Source organism: Eurytemora carolleeae, unplaced genomic scaffold (assembly GCF_000591075.1).
Source record: "Eurytemora carolleeae unplaced genomic scaffold, Eaff_2.0 scaffold235, whole genome shotgun sequence".
NCBI classification, from domain to species: domain Eukaryota; kingdom Metazoa; phylum Arthropoda; class Copepoda; order Calanoida; family Temoridae; genus Eurytemora; species Eurytemora carolleeae.
The window spans coordinates 220,307-232,709 of NW_019396206.1; the positions used below are offsets into that span (position 1 = coordinate 220,307).

Consider the following 12,403-nt stretch of genomic DNA (forward strand, 5'->3'; position numbering starts at 1 on the left):
AACTACGTACAAAACCTATGGGTCCTCAAACCTAACTACGCTTTAAAACAACTATGTAAAACTTGTAATTACGTTCATTAATTTAACCTCTACCATAGAACTCAAAATATACCTTAGTTGGAATAATACTCTTGATTAGGTTATTAGAGTAATCCATCCTTGTTTAGTAAACAAGACGGATCTGAGTTGTAACTTTATCTTGGTGGATAGATTTAGACTAGTAGAATACAGAAAGTGTTGTATCTGTATTGATACATGCTAAGGTATTATTGTAGACCAGTCAATTCTACAGTAGTTTGTAAATTCTAAAGTCCTATCCAGATTGAAAATGACAGAGTATATTGAGAGAACGAGAGAGATCTAGATCAGTCTGTTCCTAGGCAATACAGACAAAGTTATTGCTGTAGACCTGAGTTCTACAGAGGTTGTATCTGGATTGATACCAACCGAGTATATTGAGAGAACGAGAGAGATCTAGATCAGTCTGTTCCTAGGCAATACAGACAAAGTTATTGCTGTAACCTGAGTTCTACAGAGGTTGTATCTGGATTGATTGATACTGACTTTAGAAACTTCTTGGGTAAACCTGCAGTATGTTGTACATTATTAACTATTTATGTTGTAGACTTATACATAATGACATTATTTATTGAAACTGTGTTTCAATTGAATATGTAACATGATTAGATTAAATCATGTGACATACTTAAATTATGCTATTAACATATGTGGAGAAAGCTTAACTACATTATATCTATTCTCACTTATCTTATAAATATGTACATTAAACTTTAACCATGCAGTAAATATGTAATATAATTGTCTTAATCATGTGATAAAGATCAGCAATTGTAATTATGTCAATTCATGTTAACTTGTGACATGAGATATTAAAAAAAGTTTAGTTTATAGAGTAACTTAGACTGTTTACAGCGAGAGAGTAAACCTGAAACCCTGTTTTAATATGCAGGTGGGATTGTCCCAGGGAGTAAGGAATAGAAGGGAGATATAACTGACTCGGTTCACCCTACCATATGATTATACATGCTTTGCAGACGAGTACTCCATTTGTATAAGAAGTATTTGTCTGATGTACAATGTACATTTACTGCGGATACAATAACCTATTCTGAACATTTCATATACAAATGAAGTACTCGTCTGCAAAGCATGTATAATCCTATGGTAGGGCGAACCGCGTCAGTTATATCTCCCTTCTATTCCCTACTCCCTGGAGTGCCCCCATCATTTGGGATCGATATATAGTTTGTTGAAAGCTAGGCTTTTGTCCCAGTGCGGCAATTAAAGCACTGGACTAATAGATTGTTGGATAGGTATGCTAGTGTCCCTGTATAGCATTTAGAGCCTGGATTAATAGCTTGTTGGATAGTTTTCCTTGTGTCCCAGTGTGGCATTTAGAGCCAGGTGGGTTGTGTCCTGGTTGACTCTGATAGCCGACGGGTTGTGTCAGGATGAGCCAGGTGGGTTGTGTCCTGGTTGAACTATTAGCTTGTTAGATAGCTACGCTTGTGTCCCAGTGTGGCATTTAGAGCCAGTTGGCTTGTGTCCTGGTTGACTATGATAGCCGACGGGTTGTGCCATGATAAATATGTTAGAGAACTTGTTAGGGAGTAGGTGTTTACTATATATATATACCTGAACCGTTCAGTTAAGCAACATTTATATATATATATATGTATATACTATATATATATATATATATATATATATCTTATTATTTATCTTTATATCATCTGTCTATCTATCTTATTATATATCTATCTATCTAACTAACTATCTATCTATCTATCTATCTACAACTCTTCATTAATGGTAGCTTGCAATGAATCTATGTGCTACATTTGCTTGTCTTATTCTTTTTCTACATACATTTAATCTATTTGTAACTCAATTTTTAAGAATTAATTCATCTCAATTCAAAAAATTAAAATCAAGTTGATTTAAAGTGAACAGAGTAATTTCTTAACAAGCTTTTTTCATAATATCTCCCTTTAAACCAATTCTTTAAGAATAAATGAAAAAAAGCGTGGTTTCATTGTTTAAAATGTTGCAAGAAGATGATTTCTAAAATAGTTCCGACACATTAATATCTTTATTGTTTTCTAGATAAGTTTAAATAAGGGGAACCAAGGCATAAGTAGAAAAAGAGAAAAAAATTTACATTAAAAATCACAAAGTACAGGGTGCCCCAAAAAATAATGGAATTGAGTGACGGCTTAGTGATCGTCTTTGTTAAAAATAACATTTTAATAATATTTTTTAAGTTGAAAATTCAATAATTTTTTAATTGTGGCTTTTCCAGTTTTTTTAGTGTCGGAATTTATGAAACAAGACGGTTTATTTATCTATTGTTACTCAGATAGAGGTTTAAAGGGTACCATTGTGAATAATACATGTCAATTAGGATCACTATCCCTTTACCCCCCCCCCCCCCTTACCTCTCCCTCCCCAGGAAACAAATGAACAAGCTCAGACTGTCATCAGATTGATTACAACTTCGTGCCTGAATCATTATCAATTAAATGATGTAAGATGAGAGATAATCTGTTTAAAACATCATACAAACCGTTCAAAATAAATAAAACACAAGTAAATAAAATGAGTAAAAGTTTAAGAATTTAAAAATAAAGCAGTAATATACAATTGATTAGTGTTTATTAAATGTATTGAAACTTATCAGAAGTTGTCTCATATTAAGTTTGTTTGTCATAACTTAAAATTTGTTTTAAAAGGCTGTTGATAGAGAACCTCTGATCTATTTATAAGGGTTCTATCAGAAAGGAAATGAGTTTTGGCCACTAACTCCCATTTATCTTTGCAACCTGATGTCGTAGACCTTTGAAATTTCAAACAACGAATTCTGCATTTCATGTTAAGATGCAGAGGCTCAAGTATTGTGTCTGTGAGGCTCATGGCGGCGGGGGGGTCCCTCCCTTGTTTAACGTGACACCGGGGGGTCCACGGGGTTGAGGGGAGAAAAAACTGATCCCACGTGGTGCTAGTGATTACTGGAGTTCTCACCTTGCCAGCACTTGAAGGATTTGTACAGAAATTATGCCAAAACACAAAAATACCCACAAAGAATAAATCTTTAATGAAGACCTAAACTATTTTAATTAAACATTAAAAACGATAAGTTCGGCTTTATATCGTAAATATAGTCTTTTTAATAGTTATGAAATAAAGGGACTGTAAAGGAAAATGAAAGGGTGGTATAGGCTGAAACCTGAGAATCTCAAGAGTTGAACGATATATATGACATGTATCTGATGTTCCTGTCTCGAGAAATTGATATCAAACTGTGTCAAAATTATACCAAAATGTATATAATTTAGAAGTACATTTATTGCATATCTTTTATTTTAAATGCTAATTTTTAGCCACCAGACATCTTAAAGGAACCCTACCCTCTCTCCAACCTTTCGAAATCTAATTCTTGTGAAAGTTTCCAAGTTAAATTTTGTATTAAAAGACTGATTATAATTTTATAATTTTAATTTTGCATTTCAATAGATAGCATGGGTCTGAATAATTTTGTATGTCCATATCCGGTCGAAAAATTCAAACAATTCCAAATCTATTGTAATAAAATAATCAGATTAAGAAATTACTTAAATTTTTATAAAATTACTTTTTTATTAGGTTTCAATGTGTATTTTGTGCTATCTATCTATCTATCTTTAACCCTATCCCTGCTGGGGTACTTGAAAACCAGGATACGCTGGGGNTCTATCTATCTATCTTTAAAAAAATCCACCAATAGGAGAAAGTTGGCGGCGATATCTAATCTAACTAGTAATCATACTGAGGTGATCAAGTCATGAAACAATTTGTAAAGCTTTGAATCTTCATGAAAAAACAAATCTCAAAAAATAAAGAGGATTATCCCCAATTATCCCTGACTGATGTATACTTTTTAAAAATGTGGAACTGACATCTACTTTATTTAATTCATGAGAATTGGATCATAATCAACACAGTATTTCAAATTTGTGAAGTAACATATATGTTACAAAGTTCTAAAATGTTACAAATACTTTAAATTTAAAAAAAATCTTTTCTAATACAAAAAGGAAACGACAATAATATTGCAATTCCTCCAGATGTTGATTGTTGACTAATACGGTTCCATGTCCATTTCTTGTAGTTTCTGAACAGTGAACAAATCTAAACCTACATTGTTTAAAATGACATATTGACAGTGAGAGGAAGATAGCAAAATGAACTGAGAGTGTTTTTGCTAAATCTAACACCTTGACATTGTCCCCCTCCCCACCCCCTCCTTAGCTCTATGACATACATTGGAGTTGGACAGACATTTTTTTGCAATTTGTATTCATAATTGATAATGGTCAACATTTATAGTGTATATTGTAAGAATCTTTATAATTCATAGATTCCAAGTTTTAAGCATATATATTCATTTTAAAAAATTTCCATGAATTCAAAAATAATGTTTTGTAGGCTTTTGATGTGGCACTTGCAAGAGGATAATGCCGGGCCCGGACTAGGTTTAATTTTTTTAAAGCTCAAATTTTTCCCTCCTCCCCTTGATTCAATTTTGTATATGCTCTATGTTTTAACCCCGTAAAAAAAGATCATTAAAAAACGGCAACTTGGTTAAGAACAGATTAAACCCATTAACTGAATTGAAAGGAACGAACGCGTCTATTTGATGAGCGCCTGCTCGTTCCGTTAATTATCAAATTATTAACAAACGCAAAAAAAAAGTTCGAACGTGCCCAGTCATATTTTTATCAGTGCTTGGATATTGCTAAGAAAATAGTGTCTTGTAAGCGCGTTCTTAGTTTCTGACTTACATGCATCTTGTAGAAATAAAGTCTTTGGTTTAATAAGAAGCGCAGAGATGTATGATGTTGTCAACAAGAAAGGGAAGCTTTTCAGATCAGAGTCCGTTTTAGGTTGGACACATTTTTCAGGATTAGATATATTTTAGACTGAAAATTTTCTAGGATTAGACATATTTTAGTCTGGACATTTTTAAGGATTAGACATACTTCAGACAAAGTGCAAAGGGTTATGCTGTAAAGACTTTATTTAAACACACTCTCAGACAACAATGGAAAAAAAATCTTTGATGTTAATTCTCTTGCCCTGAAAATATTACTCAAATTATTTAATATCCACAAAATTGATAAACACAATTTCTGGTTCAATACGCTCAGGTAATAAAAGTGAGAAATTTCCCCAAGTTCTCCAGATATCCCAGATATGGTGACTTGCTTAGAAGAATTTCCGGAAAATTTCTCATGAACAGGTTCTAGTGACTGATCCCTCTGAAATTCTCGAGAAATTCTCCGGAGTTGATCCCAATTTGAGAGATGTATTGGGGACCAGAGTTTTGTGACTCAGTTTCGAAAAATTCCTAAGATTTTCTCGGGAATATTTCTCCAGAAATTTGTGAGAAATTCTCAAGACTTGGTCAACAATTTCTTAGGAATATTTATCTGGAAATTCCTGAGAAATTCTCAGAACTCCATTACCCATTTTACAGAATTTTTAAGTTCCGTTGTTCTCCTAAAGATTTTCTGAGCTTCCCTTTTATTATACACTGCCCTAACTAGATCTTTTCTTCTTTGAATCTTTATTGATGAAAAATGATAATTAACTTTAGAACCATCTGTTGAAATTTCTTTTTGAAAAGAGTATTAAATTCTTCATTAGTTCTCGATAATTCAGTTGTCTGAAAATACAAAATACAAAACAACTTCAGTAAGATCAAAAGCAACTATAACATTCTGACTCTGAAATTGGTTAAACTTAAAAAAAGTTGAAGGGGCAATATGTTAGTTATTAAGATGTTCACTACTATTAGGCCGAAGTCCTGGTTAGTGATTTTACTCACGAATATGCGGAGAATATCTCAAGATAATCCTGAGGAACTCTTGAGAAAATCTTGGCAATAATTCCTAAGAAATTCCCTGGAATTGGTTCTAAAGAACTTTTCTCAAGAAATTCTTAAGAATTTCCCCAAATTTGGTCGACATTTTCTCCAGTTATTCTCCAAAATTGGTAATAAATCCCAAGAAATTTCTTAGATAGGGTTAAGAGAAATTCCTTGGAATGTGCTACAAGAAATTCCTCGGAATGGGTTCCAAGAAATTCCTCGGAATGAATGCAAGAAATTCCTCAGAATTGGTTCTGATATATTCCCAGGAAATATTCACAAGAAAATCTTCAGTCCCGTCCAAACCCCTGTCACTGTATGGTATTCATCCCAATTCTCAATGGAAAGATTGCTGGAAATCTCCGCTGATTCCGAGGAAAGATTCCTGGAAATTTCCGCGGATTTTCCGCAAAATTGTTACCTGGGCGGGGGATGACATTAAGTTTGTAGTCTTTAGTTATACAAACTGGAACTGGAATTGTGGAAAAAAAACCGATTTTTTTGCCTTTGTTTTCCCAAAATTTTATATATATATATATATATATATAAATTTGAGCGAAGAGCTTTATTATATAGCTGATATGTAAAACATAGTAATAACATTACAATATATAGTAGTTTTGATTTGAATCAGAAGTAACCTTTTGTTATTGTATACAGTTGTAGTAAATGAAAATAAAGGATTTTAAAAGCCACAAACGACGAACATGCTTAGGTAGGAATACTTTTCGTATTGTATGCTTATGATGCATGTGTATTGTAGGGATGGGTAACTTTACTAAAGAATGGTATGTTTTAAAAATTAACAACGGAAGTTTTTGTCAATGAATGGAAAAAAATGTCCACTTTTTTACTATTTTTCTGAGCTAAACTTACCTAGAATAAACTATTTTTTTTATTTAAACCCAAAAACCTTTTTTAGAGATAGAAGTTAACTTTTGTTGACTCTTATTAAAGAAATTGAATGCCTATTTGAACAAAACACACATTACCATAATTTTCAAATTTAGGATCGCAACTAAGCCTATCTTACTTCTCTAAGATGTTCCTAAAAGCTGGAACACTCAATTCTCTTTAATTATGATACAATGCATTGTGCATCATTTGTGAATTTCAAGCATTTTTGTTGTAGATTGGAATTGGACCAACGAATAAGAAAATGTTCACTGTTCAAAACACAAAATTTAATAAACAGGAGAGCCAGAAAACTCTGGAATAGGAAGACAATTAATTAAGACTTCAGGGGTCAATCGTTAACCCCCCCCCCCCCTAACTCTCAAATCAAACCATTAGGTCACGTGATCAGTTCCATCTATCAACCATAGGCCACAGTAAACACTTTCCATACAATAAAGTTATAATAAACCACGAAACATTCAACAAAAAAATCACACTTTTGTTCCCATTTGATTGTTATACAATTACAATCTGCTCATGTTATCTATATCGTGTGTTAGGTAAGGTTGGATTATATCTGGGCCAAGCGCGCTGTGGCCATTAATATGGGCCGAACATTGCAGCTATTTAACACTTTGTTGTTGAAGTTTGCTAACATTTTCAAAACTCTCAAGATCATTAATTCAGGATTAGTCTTTGTTACCCAATTACAATCCAATTACAACCTGCCCATGTTATCTATGTAGGTGGGTAAGGCTTCTTCTGCGAGGCTGGTCGTGGTTTCGTGAATTCTTTTTAAAAATATATTTCGGTTGTAGGCCAAAATTTGACCTGGGGCCCTACTCTCAGAAAATAGCGACGTCAGTTTTAACTTCTGACGGTACAATAGTTTTGACTTTTAACGATGCACAAAAAATGTTGCCGTCTTCCTATTTCAGTTTTCTGGTTCTCACTGAAATAAAATAAATTAAATCTAACAATACAAATTAAAGAAAAAATATTAAGTAAGCAAATCTCAGTTAACAGATTGAAATCCATTCTGAGACCAAAAATAACTTATTTATCGATAGTTTGGAGGTTTTTTTGGCTTAGGTTTCATTTCTGATAAACTTTTTCTTGTAAATATATCTAAAAAATTAAAAACAACGTTTATTAGATATATATTTTAACTTTATAAATCAATATGCGAAGGAAAGTTTGAGTTTTGATCATAGCGGGCCTCAGAAACATCTTTAATCTGCCAGATAGACTTATATTGTTTTAAAATCACAAAAATGTTGATATTATCAGTATTTTTAAGTAGGTGAAAACTCTTCTTTAACAAACTGAACCGTTAACAAACATTCCAGTTAACAAATGTGATAAATATCTTCCATTAACACGGTTAGAACATCTAAATCATTTACAAATACGTTAGATTGAGGAAAGAGAAAAAAGTTAAGTGTACTAGCTAAAAGTTTTTAAAAAATTAAAGCGTGCCCAGCTCTATGCATGTGTAAAGAATGGCTAGAATGGATCTATTATTTCTTGAATGATTTAATGGTTGAGGACAAGAGTGTGGGGACAAGTAGTAATACAATGATAAATTGTTTAGACACGTGGGAGGAATGTTTTACTGTGAAAATATTTGCCACGCTGCACATTCAAAATTTGATAAATCGTCTTTGTTATTTTTTAACTCGAATTCTAAAGTGGATAACCTGAAACTTTTAATACACCATTATAGATCTGCTCTGCTTATCTAAACGTTCGTTACTTTATCCAAATCAAAAATTAGTAAATAAGAAATATTAAGATTGTACACAACCTATTGTAAATTTTGATATTATTTTAATGCCTGAATTCGACGGATATCACTTCGTTTGATTAAATTAAACTTTTTATTTATGATTGGTAAACGCATGAACTGCGCCTATTAAAATGTCATAAAACTTTGATTTTAGAATTTGAAATGTCTTTTAGAATTGACGACCAAATGTGACATTAAAGAACAGTGGAATAGAATTAGCTTATAGGGATTGCAGGTGTAATTCTAAGTTATGTATGATTCATAATTGACCCATTAAATATTTTACTGATCAATAATGTTGAAGATATCATAGTTTAAAGAGCATGTGAAGGTTTAATTTAAACATTTTCTTCGTTGTCTCTGTAGTGAAAAGTACTGAAATCATCAATTTTCAAGAACATGAATATTTTATTCTTATCATGCAAAGCTTTTAAGATAAATTTTGTAAAGAATAATTCTATATCTAGAGAAATCAGTGAAATACAAATATTTCTAATTTTAACAAATAATGGTTTCAATTTAAAAAAAAAACAATTTAACATTTTTTAATAATTAAAATGTTAAAACATATGATTGATTGAGTTAGGGGGAGGGCAGTGTAGTCTATGGGATTGGAGTCGTGTATATTATTCATCTATGACTTTAAAATCATGTTCTTCTTTAACGTTCATCTTTAACCTTAAAGGGACTGTTGAATAATTTCTAGTTAAATTTATTTTTTACAAATAAATTTAAACTTTTTCCGGAAGAAAGTAATAGATTTAAGCCTAAAGAATGTTCTGCTTTTCTAAATAAATATTCTGAACTATTTGCGGATTGTCCCTTCAAATATTTGCTTTTCATTGATGAGCGGAAATATTTAGTGTTCAGTTCTTTGTTTTAATATTTCCTTTGTTGGTTTAACAGTAGATAAATTGTTATCCTCAAAGCAAATTGTGAAAGAGTGGTAGGAAGGGGGGGGGGACATAATCATAACTGCTCTGAAATAAAAGTATACAGGCACGTGGGGGTTGGACCAAAAATTTAAAAAATAAGGTCTTGAAGAGAAGTTTACAACATTAAGGGTTACCAACAAAGGATGAGAAAGTAAATTATAAATATGAGCTGAAACTCTTAATTCATATGACGATTCACGATTGAATATAATATTTTAATGGCTTATTTAATGATTTGACAAAGAGAAACAAGTTTACAATTGCAGGGAATCATGAATATTGAGTACTGTTGTGTAGTATGGAGTTCCTCTTTAACCATAGCTCAGGGTGAGGCCCTAGAAAGGGTTCAGAAGGTGTCCCTAAAAGTTATTCTATAAAAAAAAAAAATATAGAAATATATTTTAATTATGCCTTATTCTCTGCAACTTTCTAGATGCCTTAATGGCATTGATATTCCATTAATTACATTACAGCACTTTTAACGAAGTTATAATGAGAGAAATTTTATCTCCACTTTTTGCAACTGATCTATATACTAATGTTGATTTGTTTTTTGAATACGGTTGTTAGGAAGAAGATTTTCCCTTTAAGAACTGTCGACCTAATAAAGATATTTTTCCACCCTTAAAGAGATAAAAATTCTTCGAAATTTCTTTATTGTCTCCGCATTTTCGCATTTCCGCTAGTCACTTTTATAGGATTACGCAAGAATCGTACATACGTATTGTACTTAGTAAAACAAGAAAATTACAGTATACAAACAGAGTAAACTTATCCCTCTTCACTGTTCATCTTGCGGAGACATTATACACATCTTTGCAGTCTTTTACCTTTTTAATAAAATAAATTCTAACAGACATAATATTTTGGCTTTTAAAATTAGGTATTACAATGCTAATTCATAACAAATTTGATATCGAATTCGTCACTGAATTCCCGTGTTTATTAGGACACCAAAGTATGTGATTGTAGTTGTATTGAACGTATAAAGTGTTGTGTTGAAAAATGAAAATTAAGAAAAAGTATTTATCGATTAAGAATATATGACGGACCCATTTTAAATAATAATTCTCAAACCTACATTTTAATGTGAATTTACATTTTGTAAAGATGTAATTAGTATTCAAAATATGAATATAATTACGCTTGAAAATACCGCTTGGCATACAAGATACAAAACAACATGACAATTGAATCTTCAACAAAAATATATTTTGATCAAAACAAACATAGGACCAAAAAGTAAACAAAAACATACTTTCATAGGAAACAATAACTGCGGACGTTAACAGCCTCCCCCCCCCCTCACCCTGCAACTTTAGCTCTGTCGATCAACCATTCATGTTTTGTAACTCCCCCCTCCCCCAGTCCTCTATATTATATCTATAGTTTTATTCAGGTGTTCAAAACAAGACTACATTCTTAAGGTTTACTTTTCTCATAAATGCTTTTTTAACACAAATTTTGTAATAAATCTTCTTTACTTTATAATTTAATGGTCAAATCTTGTAAAATAAAATAAAATATAATTTAATGGTCAAATCTTGTAAAATAAAATAAAATATAATTTAATGGTCAAATCTTGTAAAATAAAATAAAATATAATTTAATGGTCAAATCTTGTAAAATNTTTGTGAAGGTCAAATCTTGTAAAATAGAATAAAATATAATTTAATGGTCAAATCTTGCAAAATAAAATAAAATATAATTTAATGGTCAAATCTTGTAAAATAAAATAAAATATAATTTAATGGTCAAATCGATGATGTTTTCATTTTTATCTTTAAATGTGCAAAATCTGAAAAAATGAAATTCACTCTGACGGAGGTAAAAATATGAATTTCTAGTTTAATTTTTCAAAGATAATCTTTGCCAGAAAAAAAGCAGATCTGAATATCCTACTTCCATCATCAAGATCACCTAGCCTTTATCTCTAGAACATGATACCTTATTTACTTGCATACAGAATTGTACGAATTTGCAGCAAACCAGAACTTAGGGAATCAACATTCTTAAAACTAAGGGATTTTCTTTTCAGCAGGGATTATAATTCATCAATTTTCGACTCCATGTTATGGTCCGAGCCAAATCTATACCAGAAAAGTTGCTTCAGAGAAAGTGGAGAAAAAGGAGAAACCAGATCGAGTTATAAACTTATAATCTCTATCTCATTTAATTTACAACTGCCTTGTATCTCCTCCATCATACAGAAACATTGCAGAGAACCATTGTATACAGGATCCTTGGATGAAGGAGTTTTTTCAAAATCCACCTTTGGTTGCCTATAGGATTGAGACCTCTTAATCAGATATCTTTCCAGGAAAGATATAATGCGTAATCCACTCTTTTTCTTAATATCGAGACTTACCTAATCTTGTACTTGTATCCTGAAAAGTGTATAAAATTCAACCAATCAGAGTCGCGAATATGAAGCCGATAAATTTGAAATTTTGCGCGCCATTTAAGATTATATACAGAAATGGGAGGAACTCTCTAATTTAGAAAAACCGGGTTTTTATCTTTCTCTGCTATATCCAAGAAAGAACGGTTTAAGATTAAGTAAGATTAAGTAATCAGCTGATTAAGGATATCTTATTTTAAAGTTTTCAGTTCAGGAAAGGTATAATGATTTCAACTATCATGCAAGAATTTAATGATATAATTTGTTTTTTGTATTGTACTGACTAACAATTTAAATCTATATTTACTAAATGTTCCTTGTTTAGATTATGTCTTAATTTATTAAACCATTTTTTGTGTGCAAAATAAACTTTAATAATTAATAATAATGTTCCAAAAAATGTGTCGCACATCTGTGAATTCAGGGGCACCCTAGGGGGGGGGGCAAAATAA

At 31.5% G+C, this 12,403-nt stretch overlaps 1 protein-coding gene across 2 annotated transcripts in view; it reads left to right on the forward strand.

Annotated features, from left to right (window-relative positions):
- LOC111698141 (thioredoxin domain-containing protein 5) overlaps positions 1-12,403 on the forward strand; it is a 32,576-nt gene that overhangs the window by 6,677 nt on the left and 13,496 nt on the right. Inside the window, exons 1-2 of one of the 2 annotated variants that reach the window (XM_023468397.1) lie at positions 4,571-4,584; positions 11,650-11,654. The gene's annotated coding sequence lies outside the window, so the exon portion shown is untranslated. Of the gene's footprint in view, positions 1-4,570; positions 4,585-8,276; positions 8,284-11,649; positions 11,655-12,403 lie in introns of those variants that run through there. The other variant, XM_023468395.1, reaches the window with a different exon arrangement.